We start from the raw sequence: 13816 nt of genomic DNA, 5'->3' as shown, positions 1-13816 counted from the left end.
TGTTCTACAGCCGAGATGCTAACAAATATAAGTTAATTTTGAAGCTTGTGGGGCTAACGTTAAATGGGTAACGCTAGTGTTAAATGACAAACAATGACTTTTAGCCACTTTTTGTGAATGTATAGCTCTTTTTACTTTTTGTTTTTTGTTGAATGGTTTCCCCACCCATGTTACATTAATTGTCTGTAATTAAATATTTTTTATCATATTCAGTTCTGTTGTTATCCTTCTTCCTCAGAATTTTCTGTATTTTCCTGTTGAGCAGACAAAAAAAGTAAGTATTATATTTATTATGATATTATTATGTTATTTGTTATATTTGCACATGTAAAAATACTCACTGACAATGAAAAAATCGGAATAATCTTGTAACAAAGTTCAATGTAGGGAAGGAAGGAGGCGGGAACCGGCGAACATTTAAACAATAAACTTTAATCAAAAATAAACAAACAATAACACGGAAGTAAAAGGCCGGCAGCCACCTCACGGTCGACTGCCGGCCACACAAACTTAAATAAAACTTAACATTTCCGGGCCCGGTCCTCTCTCGTCGGCAGTCCCGTCGCTCGTCCTCTTATGCTCCCTAGCTCCCCGTGAGGCATGCGGGACCGGTGCGCGTACAGCTGATACTCATTATCACTGACGCCACAGGCCCGCCTTCCTGCCCCACGGCTCTCGTCCCGCCTTCCTCGCTACAAATCTGAAGTGGATTATTACAGTTGTTGCTATAAATAGCCTATTGTACTCCTTAACCATATTGACTTCCAGGCATTTTAATATTTTGTTTATTGTTACATTTGTAAACCAATTTGTAAACCCATTTGGAGAAAACAGCATTGTTTTTTTCTTGCTCGCAAGGATTTGCTTTTTGGCAAATTACAACTTTACCATTGGTGTGGGCTTTGCTATGAGACACTACGTTTTTGCTGGACTTTTTTACTATTGTACTTTTGTACAGTACAAAGTACCTGAAATATTTCTGTATTTATATTTAAAGTTAAGGCAAATTATTTGGTTAGTTTTGTTAAAATGAATTTATAACAATATCACCAACACAATATTAATTATACATTTGATTTCATGAATTTAGAATTGTACAATATTGCCTATTCTGTGAATATTTATCTAAATTGTTGTTGTTTATCAATAAATTGTTTGCTTTGTATTTGGTTTTAGTATTAATGCATATTAAAATATTGTGAATAGCAAATATAAACTGTGAAATGGTGCCTTGAAGCACGCAAGATGGTTCCAGACCATTTTAATAAAAGGGATCCCCAAGAAGCCTTGAGGGTTCCTCAGAGAACCGCCCTTCATTAAGCGGTGCCTTGAGTTTCCCCTGAGGGTTCCGCCTGTGTGGCAATGTGAAGAACCCCAAATGGTTCCTCAAAGAACCTTTAATTTTTACAGTGTACAATGAGAGATAAATAAGAATCTCAACTAAGTCTCAGACATTTCTCATGTCTCAATTGTGTCTACTCTTATTTCTCCTAATGGAATTTAGGAGAAATATCTGATATACTGCTGACACTTAATCAAGAAACATAGGAGAATCACAACTACAGTATGTCTCTTGAGCTTAGAAAAAGCATCCAATGAGCAAAACATTTTTCCTCTGGGTAAATAAAACATAAAAGAGAAAGGCTATAGTCATCTTTCTTTATTTCTTACGAATTAAGGAGAGTATTCAGGAAAACATTAAAACATTTTTTTTAGCAATTTTATTTTGTTGAATCTGAAATAATGCATAACAATACAGTAACAGAATCTTTACTCTTCTAGTTTTCATTTCAGGTCACAAGTTGGAGAGATTTGTTGGGGACAGAAGATTTGATAAAAAACACAAGCTGTTTCATCTGCCTTGTTCTTCTCATTATTACGACACACTAGAGCTCAGATGTGCCTCTTTTAAGAGCACATCATTGTGTCTTGGATTCCATGTTAATTGGCTGTAATTTTGTTCCTGCCATCTCGCACAACAATTGTCACACATTAGTATTCAAATCTGTCGGCATCCTTTCTCACCTTCTGAGAATGAAAATCAAACACTCCCTGACTGCTCACAACTTAGTCTGTGTGTTCAAAAGGCTGAAAATAACCAAGTGCTATTGTTTGCAAGCATCAACAGTTTTCTTGGTTTAAAAACCTAATTTACATCGCAAAGTTACCCAGAAATCAAAGGAAGCTTTTGATACAAATTATTTGACACCGGTTTAATTTTCATTGACCTATAAAAACTACATCACCAAATGGACAAAAAATTAAATGGCTAAAGTGTCTCTGTGATTTCTGTCCCCACACATTTGTATACTTTTAGTATATTAAAAGAGCTGAAAATTGCTAAATATTGATGGTTAATATAAATAAAAATCCACTGAGTAGAAAACAAAGGTACTCTAAAGTCGCACTCTAAAAAATGTTGGGCTTTTTCAACCCAGCGTTGGGTCAAAAAAGGACAAACCCAAATGTTGGTTTAAATTAACCCACAAAAATGTTTATATCTGACATAACAATGAGTTAAAATAACCCAGCATTTTGGGTTACACAACCCAGCATGGGTTAATTTATAACCTAACGTTGGGTTTGTCCAATTTTGACTCAATGCTGGGTTGAAAAAGCCCAACATTTTTTAGAGTGCATAAAGTACTGTGATTTTTTTCTATTTAACAACATTGTTGAAATGTGAAAAATCACATTTTAGTGAATTTATAAATAACAAGACATATGGTCCTATTGAATATTGTCAATAATCTCTATATATTGAAACAGAGTTTTTTAGGTATGTCAGGCAGCCCCACACTGTGCTGTTTCTGATGTTAAGTGGGAAATGAAAGCTTCCCTATCATCTGTAAGTTCTCCATTTTAAAACACCTGCTCTTCCTCATTTTTAAACATCACTTTGTCAAGTTTATCTCTAATGCGTCACAGACGACATGATGTCTTATTTGGGTCATGATAGAGCTGCTATATTTTGCACTCGAGCTTGGGGGTCTGAAATTGAAAAAAAAATGACAGATCAATTGCGTCAATTGAGATGTCGAGTCTGTCTGACAGAAATTTAGCTCTGAAGAGAAAAGAGAATGAGAGAATTTGTGGTGCGCTGCTTTTGTTTGTGTAGACAGCCCTGTTTGCGCATTCTTCTGTTCGTTTGGGAGTTTTCATTCGTTTTTTTCGTTCCCTGCCTCTGCCTCCCTCCCTTTCTCTCGCTCAGACTGCTTTGATCACACTGGCCTTTGAAGCGGCGCTCGGGAAAAAAAAGAGAGAAAAAATTGAGAGGGAAGCTGAAGTCATCGTAAGTTCAAGCCTCAACTTGGTGCGATGCAACTGCTGGCAAACTGCGAATCTGCATAACCTGAATATTTTTGCATATGTTCACCCAGGTGAAGGAGAAAAAAAACAGTGCGCTCTTATTAAACATCTTAAAATTAAACACATTATACATCAGTTTGTCATTTCAATTAGTACCTGGGTACCACAAGTGACTCTAGACGTCTGCATTTTGTTGTGTTTTAGCATTTCTCTCTCATGATAGAGGAAATGATTTTTTCTGCTCTCTTGCATATTCACCTGTCAAAAGTTTTTAAGATCATTTGCAGAAAAGCTCTGCAGGAATTTAGCTGCTTGCTGTGCAATTCCTTCACTTTAAATGCTAAAAGCCAGACGTCAAAATGCTCAACCCAGCTCAATTAGAGCTAAAGAGTTATCTCTTCCCTCTGAGTTCACGTGCACACGACTATTGAATTACTCCCGATAACTGCGTAACTATAAAACGTTGCCAATTATAACCTTCTCAGTATTTTCTAGGTGGACTACAAGGATGACAATTCAAAGTGAAACAAGTCTTTCTGTATCCTCTGTGTTTTGTTAGTTCCTCCTGGTTCCTCCCAAAAGAACAAACCACGGAAACACAAACTGCTCAAAAACTTGCTCAACATCCGTCTCCATTTATCCCTTCATCTCAGTCAATGTCATCTCATCAGCAGAGGGATGCCTGCAGTGTACAATTATCATATTGGAAAGTTCTCCAGCTCAGAATCTTCCTTCGCAGCCCTGAACAGTTTGGTTGAGCTTAACAAGTGAATAAGCCGAAGTGAGAGGATTCTTCCGCCCCCGCCCCGCCTGAAGGAAACAGGTGCCTTGTAAACTGAGAGATTATTCAGTTAAAAAGGGTTTGGGTTCTGTGAGGGGGAGGGAGGATCTGGGGCTGCTGGCACGGTGGTTTGAATACAATACAGGAGCTAAAGGGTCGAGTGGGGAGTACAGATCCACTCACAGGCATGAAAGCTCTGCAGGGGCAGGATGGAGCAGCACTTCAGCTTGTTTGTGCAATGCAGCGCTGCCTGTGATGGATGGCCCTACAGCAGAGAGTGCAGAACAGGTACAAATGGCGATAGGAGAGGGGAGGTGAAGAGACTAGCAAGTCTATTCAGGAAACAGGCAGAAATAATGTGAGAAGAGGTGCAAGTCTATCCAGGAAACAGGTACAAGAAGAGGAGTGAACAGGATAGGAGACGAGACAAGATGAGAGTACCAGGCAGTGCAGGTCTATCCAGGAAACAGGTACTGTATGAATGATGTGAGGAGAGGAAACGGGAAGAACTAGACAAGTCTTCAGTAAACAGGTAAAAGTAAAGAGAAAAGAAGAACACAAGAAAGAGCATGAGATGGGATGAGAGGAAATGAGAGGCATCAGTGCAAGTCTATTTAGGAAACAAGTGAGAAGAGGTGAGGAGAAGAAAGGAGAGAAGCCAGACAGCACAAATCTATCCAGGAAACATCTGTAATGCTAAATCAATCCATGCTAGGTTAAATTCACTCCCACATAGTTTTATTCAGTTAAATTCTACTCTAAAGGAGTTAATTTAATGGTAGAACATTTTAGTGTGTAGACTCGACTGATCTAAAGTATTATGTTTCTCACTCAAAGGTACTCCACAGACAGATTGATTAAAAGCAGGATCATCCCGACCAGACATGTGGTTGGAACCAATGCTGCAGACATTGGCACATCTGACCAATGTTGTTTACGCAGGCAATGCAAGCTTGAGTCTGGACTACACCTGATGTTTCCCTACACTTTATCTAAACATTCCTTGTAACTCTGCATTGTTTACTTATCTAACAGAGCCGATGATAAATAAATACACTGAAAAAAATCTTTAAAAATAGTTGCCTTACCTGTAATTTAAATGTTGCATTGCGTTGCGTTGTGTTTTAACATTAATGGAAATGTCCGTTAAATAAATGTATAGTAATGGCAAAGTAAAGTAACTACAGTAATGGCCATTACCAATAAAATTACCAATGCATTTTCTGTTATTTTTTTACAGTGTACATAAATGAAACTGGACATGTGAAACCCCAATACAAGTGAATGGAGAGTGAGGCTTGAGACATCCCCTTTTTATAGGAATAGACTTTATACTTTTATAGGAAAACACTTTTGGAATAGCATGAGAATGACAACATGATAACATAACTTCAATTTTTTTACTTAAATGTTTCTCATTATCCAAAAATCTAAAGGTATATACTTAAATGTTAACAAAAATATAATTGTGCCAACATATTCATTTAATTAAATAACCTAAAATGTTATTAAAATATTTTACATGAAAACCTAATATACTGTAAGTTACTGTACTTTAGAACTTTTCTAAGGATTTTTATCTTTCTTTATTTTACTTGAGTCAACCTCCATTAAGGTATCTTTACGTAGGTATTGCAAGCGGATGCTTTACACGACACTAAACTCTGAACCATTAAATCTCCAGCCTCTGAAATGAAATAAGCCTTGACAAACATTCTATCAGGTGGAGTTTGATCTATCACCAGGAGCAGAAGTTGTAGGTCATTACCAAGCAGCTGCGAAACATAAACAAACAGATCACCAAGTTCAGCATCGCCTGACAGGCCAGAAAACTTTGTTGCTCTGTATCTTGTGCTTGCCTCTCTCTCTCTCTCTCTCTCTCTCTCTCTCTCTTTCTCTCCTTGCCTGTCTGGCAGTCTGTTTCATTCTCTCCTGATGTTACTCAGCACCACTGCTCCGTCCCTAAACACTGCTGCTAATATTTACACATCAGATCAGTGTGATGAACGATGTGAGTTTGACGGTGCAATAATGGATAGGGGAGCTATGTGGCCTATGGCCAGCCGTTCATCACTCTGGGGGCTGGAATGGGTCTCCAGAATATCAACGTGAAGAGCTTGGAAAGAGAACAGAACTGCTTCACATTCTACATCAGTTGACGATATGGATTTCATGTGGAATTCATGGGGAATCTTGAATCTTGAGGGTGCAAGTGCACATGCTGCGGGTTTGTGGGTGTGTGTCGGCATCTGTACATGACTAGTTTCCAGCTGAGGTGTTAGATAGATGAGGGGAACGAAAACAAACAAGTTATTCTGTAGCAACTGTGTCTGGTTAAATAGAAATACACACACAAGCAGCAAACAAATGCTTGTGGGTAAACAATGTTTGAATGCACATTTCATAAGCATCATTCCACTTGCAGAGAATTAAAGTCTGAGCATAAAACAGACGTATACGGCAACGAGCGTTCCATTAAAAGTTATCAACTTTCATTTTTTAAAACAATAGCCCTGAGGGTACATTTATTATCACGCTTAAACATGCCAAGATACCCTCTGCGGTACATCACGGACTGATGTTTTAGTGTAGTATCTTTAAGTGTTTCTTTTTTGTTCTGTGTGAGTTATTAAATGTCTTAAAGATATGTAATAAAATTGCAAAATTTCTGAAAAGCTACGACAATACCATGCTTACTAGTAGCCTATCCTATTATAAAATGCATTTGTGGTATCCCACAATGCAATGTGTATTCCATTAAAGGTAATCAACTTCTAAAATAGTCCAGAGAGTGGATTTAATATCACCCATCAAACATATCAAGAGATCCTCTTCACTCCACTATGCAGTACTGACGTTCACTATGAGGTTCATGTTGACAGCATTTTTCAAAATAAATAAAGTAATTTATGCACCACTGGTCCCTTTGCTGTCTTGCCAACATAGCTGTGCTTATTTTCTAATGCCTCTGTCTCACTTAACACCCCATGGAATAATTGTCACTACTGTTTGTTTTTATATCATAGTCTTATATGCATACAGATGTAAATGACAGCTTTAATAAAGAGGACTTTTCAGCTCTAAAAATGTTATGATACCCATATTGCATTTGGCAAAGTTTTGTGGTCGGTTTTTCTATTCTACAATGGCACACTGAAGGTAATATTCTCAAAATATTGACACCTAGTTTTTGTTATTATTCTCTAACCTGAAATATCTGCTGCAGATATCTAGAGTGACAGCACAAACCAAAGCAGTAAGCATTTCTCGTTCCCCTTCGCCTTGGCTGCACTGCCTAAACAAAGAAAAAAGTTTAGGATGAATATTTTAAAAGAGAGCATCCCCACCTTCAGATTCAGAGAAGCGTTTGAAGCTTCATGTGCCCAATATGACTAAGCAAAAAGAAAAAAAAGTGGAAAGAAAGGAGAGAAACTCTTATGGCATCTCCTGCTGTGCTGGTGTCCACTCAGCTGCCGTTTCAGTCAAAAGAAGAAGGGGGAAAACAGCAGACCGGGACAAAAAGAAGAAATAAAGAAAGTCTGTTGACTCTTAAGTTTCTTTCTGAGTGACAGGATTTGGAGATATTCTGAGTTGTCTCTGTAATTGGGGTAAAACAGTAAAGGGACAGAAAGCATAAGGTTTTTGCTTGTGCTTGTGTTCTGCTGCATAATGTGGAGTACGGTCCAGAATTCAGTAGGGGGTCTGACTGCTCAGAAAAGAACGAGAAAAACAGAAATTTCAAGAAGGAAAAAATGTGATGTGTGAAAGGTGAAAAGAAACCAAAACATAATTTTAAAAATAACGCATTTCCAGTCTCACTAATGGCTCACTAATAGCCATAATCCCTATTCATCTTAAATTCTTTGTGTAATCTTCATTCTTGGTGAATGGTCATCAGAAGCTTGCACTGTAAAAAAAACATATTTTACAGAAATGTACAGTTTTTTTTTTTTTACAGATTTTTCAAGTATAATGTCCAGATTTTTCAAAATACGGTCAATAACTGTCAAATTACAGAAAAGACTGCAAATTTACAAGAAAAACAGGAAAAACGAAATTTTACTGTATATTTCTGGCGCCCCAGCTGGTGGAAATTTTTTACAGTTTTTTTACAGTCTACTTTTGAAATACGACCAACAACCATCAAATTACAGATTTTTTTACAAGAAAACAGGGGAAAATGCAATTGATATTTTTGGCGCCCCAGCTGCCAGATTTTTTTTTTACGGGATTATTTTTACAGTGTATGTAAATCTGTACTTAAAATGTTTTTGTTATATTTAGGTGAGTTCTTACCGAGATCTCATATTTAAAGCAATAGTTCACCAAAGAATGACAATTCAGTCATGAATTACTCACCCTTAAGTTGATCCACAACCATGAGAACTTTGTTCATTTTCTGAACACAAATCATCAACGAGAGCATGCGACACATGCATTTGGTGCTGACGAAGAACGCTCACACATGTACTCTACACACAGGGCTCCTGTGTCTGTACCACGTGAATGTGTCGCATGCTCTTGTGGATGCGCATGGGAGACTGACACAGAAGTCCGGAAATTGTTGAATTAAAGTCGTAACTTTTGTTTTACTTTGCACAAAAAGGTTGAACCACTGTAGGCACATGGGTTATTTTATTACTTTCTGCGCTTTGAGTGTATATTGCGTTGCTGTCTATGCGGGTCAGAAAGCTCTCTGACCTTATTAAACTATCTTAATTTGTGTTGCGAAGATAACAGTTGGTTTAACGTTTGAGGAACAACTTGAGGCTGAGTAATTCATGACAGAAATGTCATTCTAAGCCTAAACTATCCCTTTAAAGTGAACAATATCACTAGTCCAACTAAGTCGTAACTGATTTGGCAATGCAGATCTCTACATTTACCAACTGAACATAGTTTACTTGACAAATACAAATAAATTCCATCCATCCTCTATATCGCATATCCCTACTGGGGTTACAGGGAGTTTCCAGTTCTGTGGGGGAAGCCGGTAAAAACCAGAGAGAACATGCAAACAAAAAGGGACTTGAAGCAGGAACATTCTTGCTCTGGTGCAATAGCAAGTTATTTAATTAAATTAAAAGTTTACTTTTGTCTGAAACTGTCCCCAGCACTTTTTAAAAGAAAATGATGTCCACGCTCCATTAAGTACATTCTGTTCTATTCATTGTGTCTTTAGCCTTAATGACCTCACAGACAGGGAAGAGACATTTGATGCTGTGAAAGCTACACTAGAGGAAAGCTTCATAGATCGTCTCAGTCCTGCAGAAAGGATCCTGCACTGAGGGTCAGGCTAGTTTGCCTGAATGCCAGGAATGGCTTTATTTAGCAGTTGGTTTAATTAAAATGCACAACAAGGGGAAGAAAAGGAGAAAGAGACAGAGACAGACTGGCAGAAAAAGAAAGTTAGCGGAAGAGAGAGCGAAAGAATAGAAGAAAGAAGTAAATTAGCTGTGAATCTAACAAATGACTGTAATTAGCTGCTAGCTGCATGCGGAGATGCAGAAATGGGGCCAGTCACAACTGCAGCTTAACTGGAACACAACAATCCCAAAGTCCATATTTAAAACAAATGGATTTAAACATTTCTAAAAAGTCTGATTCATTCTGATGAAGTTGTTCAGTTCCATATATAACCCAAAATATGTACGGTTGCTATTCACCCCATTTAAAATCTTCAGCTGCAAAATCTTAGCCGCCAAATTTTCAAGGTGCCCGAAAGCTACCATACTTGCTGCTGGCAGTGGCATACTGTCTATTAGCCAAGCATACATTTCCATTCTGGTCTAGGCTGAACAGAGTTTGACTGCTGGAGGCGTTTTCAGATCTGAAGATTGTTTGCTATTTATATAGCAAGGACTATATTTATTAAATTGTTACAATGAGGCATTTCCTACTTGGTTCAGTTTGCTTTCACATGGCCACATTTCTAAACAGGCCTAAATGTATTAATATAAGACATATGCGAGTAAGCTTCTCTTTTGTCACAGTGTGCCTCTTTTATCCCCTTAGAGGAGCCATCCGTCAGGAATGGACAACAGCTCTGTTGGCTTTTGTATTTTTTGGTAGCTTTCATCATTTTGAGCACTACACTGTAAAACTAGGCAAATAAAACTTGTATCTTTGAGACGATTGCTAAACATTGTGTTTCGGACAGTTGTTCTGAATTATACTTGTCTGGCCCTTTTTCACTTTCTCTTTGCTCCAGGTTAACCCACAATTCAGCTTGAGAGTCATTGCAAAACACACATTGTTGCTTTTCAAGCAATCTTTGTCATTACACAATAAAGTATACAGCCTGGTTCATCGGGTCGGATTACTTTTAAAGTTTTCAAGCGGACCAATGCCACCTTATTCCGGCAATCACAGACTGATTTCTTTTGGTGTGGATGGATGTAAAAGCACCCTATGTTATTCACCTGCCAATCTTAGATGGTGAGCTTTGCCATCCAGCACAGTCTTTCAGGTGAAGCCGGTTGACCTTGTTGGTCATTCTCTTTAAGAACCCTAGTGGGAAACCTCACACACATTGAAAAAACACTGAACCTAAATCCTGCTCATCATGCTTGGCAGTGAGTTGAAATGTGAATCGGACCTTATGGCAATGTTCTGGCTACACAAGACTAAGGATTTTGCAGCAGAATTTGAATTGAGCTCAATGTATCCTTCTTTTCTCCTTCAGTCCTGGGGCAAAGTAAACCTTAAAGTCAGAACACACGATCGGTGTGTACTTTACCAACAATCCCTCACAGCTGGTATAAAGGAGTATTGATGCAACACAGCAGAGACCTGGAACACGACAGAGAAGGAGAGCAAACAGAAGACAGTTGTTGGTATAACGGATAAAACAGGTGTATGAAGGTGAGACATGGCAAAAGATACAAAAGACAGATACTACATGACCTTTTCGTCTTTGGAATTAAAAGCATGGAAAGACAGAAATGTTGCATTACTGCAATAGTTAAAGAAATATTTGCCTGGCTTTCCGGTTTAAGTCTGCAGGATCAAGGCTGAGGAAAGATGTGTTGAAAGATCCATAAAAAGCCCAAATAAACAAAAAGCTTTGAGGTGTGGAAGAGAAAGCAACGTTTGTAAGCTTAAGAACATTTGTCAGACTTATAATATATATAATATGGCCTTATAAATACACAATATTAACTTTTTGTATTCTTATTTTCCTGAATACACAAGTATTAAATGTGTGTCATTTCTTCTCTGTTAGCAGCAACAACTGGAATTGCAAACTCACGTTATACCTTGAGCCAAACATTATACAGTTTATGTGCCACTTGTTCATAGAATTCAAGGTTTTAAAGAATTACTTGAAGTTATCTCTACATGTTACACTTGCATGTAACACAAAGCGTATACTACACACTCCTTCAATAGTCCACTTCGCAAGATGTAAATGCTGGTCCAGAAGCACTTCTAGTTTTTATTTTATTTTATTATTATTGTTTGAATCTTACACATATAGTTAAATCTTAAAGACATTCGTTTAACATTTTGATTTGGTTCAATGTTCTGTTGGTTATATTTTGTTCAAACTTTTGTGTGGTGTGACAACAGGACACAGGAAGTTCTTCTTGACCAGTTTTGTTAACGTCTTCTGAAGTGGTGACCTGAGTCATTGATATGCTTTACAGCTGAACAACTTCAGAATATGTTCGGCAAAAATAATGACACTTCATTGGCAGAGACAGTCTGCCAAGCCTCCTCTAGCAGAGCAGTGAAAATGGCTAGTAGCTGGTAGCAAGATTATAAACTGCTACTACAGTAGGAGGTGCCCAAAGCATAACCCCAGTATCACTGTAGACGCTCATTGTCACTCTCTATGTCTATTTCTGTTCCTGATACACAAACACACGCACAAACACAGAAAGAGTTTGAATCATGCTGAGCAACTGGCCTCTGATGGGCATAGAAGAGCTTATTATGAATTCACTTTGCAGCGGAAGCCGCCCTGGCACTGGGGATTTGATTAGGGCTTTGACAGGTGCCAGTGCGATTGCTGCCTTAATCTGAGGAGTGATCTGCTTAGATAATGTACGGAGAGAAAGAAAGACACAGAGGTGGCAGGAAATGGGCACAGGCAGGTAATAGAGAGCACAAAAATGGCATTTTGACAGCAGGGCTTCAATGGTGTGCAACCATAAGAATTATATTTCAATGGGTGTACCAACTGTTTGCCAAGTAACAAAAAAATTAACAAGCTACTGTAAGAATATGTAAGATCCAACTCCTAGACAAATTAGTCAGAGAAGTAAAAGAAAGTAGTTAGACTTATTAGACAGTATTATTTATCACACACACACACACACACGCACGCACGCACGCACGCACGCACACACACACACACACACACACATATATATATGTAATATACTGTATGTAGGTGTGTACACACAAGAGTGTTTTAGAAAAAAAGGAGTATACTTTAGACATATTTACATTTGGTATACATTTAGGTTTAAAATACATTTTAGAAAGATGGGCCTATTATTTTTTACACTTTCCTAATTTACTGCTTTCATGTACGTAAGTGATACTGTTACTTTTGGTTTAAAAAATGTCAGAGTCAGATCACAAGATGCATATCGCTGCTGTCCTTCTGAAACCTGAAACGAATCATTATTATTCACCTTTTATGTCTGTCACTAGGTTTTGCAAATATCTAACTGATAAAAAGTATAAAATAGTGTTTGTCAACTCTGAGTTGAGAATTGAATGATTTTAAAAGTACAGTTTTTTTACATTTCCTGAAAAACAGGGAATTTGGACATCTGAGGTTTCTGAAGGACAGCAACAATAGCAATTGTGATTCTAAAATGTAGGGTTTTTTTTGTTCTAAGGCATTGTAAAATACTCATCTGATTGTACAATTTCATCAAGTGATTGTATTGGTTAAAGTATCCTGCTATGGTTTTATTTAGTGAGAAACAATTTCCTATTATTCAGTTTGTAAGTGGGCTGTGGGATATTGCTGGTTCTAAATTTAAACAACAAGCCATGCTATTGCGCAAGCCAATGGTACCCCTCCACTTCAAATCTTTCTGGAAAGCTCACATTTATTATGTAGTATGAGTTTGGAAATTTCACATTTTACCATTTTTTACTTTTCGAAAAATACAACATAGTTTTAGCAATATCTTCACCCGGTGAAGTACAAAGGATGAGCATTAGATCACGCTGCCACAGAGAATGATGGAAAGTTGAGTAAGGTCACTCAAGCCTGTCAGCTCATAAACCACCTAAATGAATTTATTCTGATAAGCTTTATCTCCTTTTTTTTAATTAACAGTGCAAATAATGTGCATAAACCACTTTGCATGGTCAGCATTCTTTGAACACTACACGTATATTACAATTCATTACAATTTGCTATAAATGACACACCCCAACCCAGGATTTAAAGAATTTTTTGAGTTTTTCCACTGGTAATTCTATACAATCATTTTGACATGACATGAACTCACAATTAATCGAAGCAAAGTTGTAAAAATGAGTGCCTCTCACACTACATCATCTTTAACGAACTCGTAGAATCGCAGAAACGCTCAGTTACAATAATGAGGTGAATGTAATGATGCCTCTGACTCCCAGTGTCATCTCCTATTCTCTCACATGTACAGAGAACCTCCCCACAGGCTGCTGAAGCCTGAACCAGGTCAGTCACTGATGTCTCTATCAGCATTGTACCTTTCCATACAGGAGAACTACTTG

At 37.7% G+C, this 13816-nt stretch overlaps 1 protein-coding gene across 2 annotated transcripts in view; it reads right to left on the bottom strand.

Moving 5' to 3' along the window:
* epha6 (eph receptor A6) overlaps positions 1 to 13816 on the bottom strand; it is a 115264-nt gene that overhangs the window by 65222 nt on the left and 36226 nt on the right. The window lies entirely within an intron of this gene.

The sequence above is a fragment of the Triplophysa rosa genome, linkage group LG4 (genome assembly GCF_024868665.1).
Source record: "Triplophysa rosa linkage group LG4, Trosa_1v2, whole genome shotgun sequence".
NCBI lineage: Eukaryota > Metazoa > Chordata > Actinopteri > Cypriniformes > Nemacheilidae > Triplophysa > Triplophysa rosa.
Note: the sequence above shows the minus strand (reverse complement) of the source record. Positions and strands in the feature narration are given on the sequence as shown.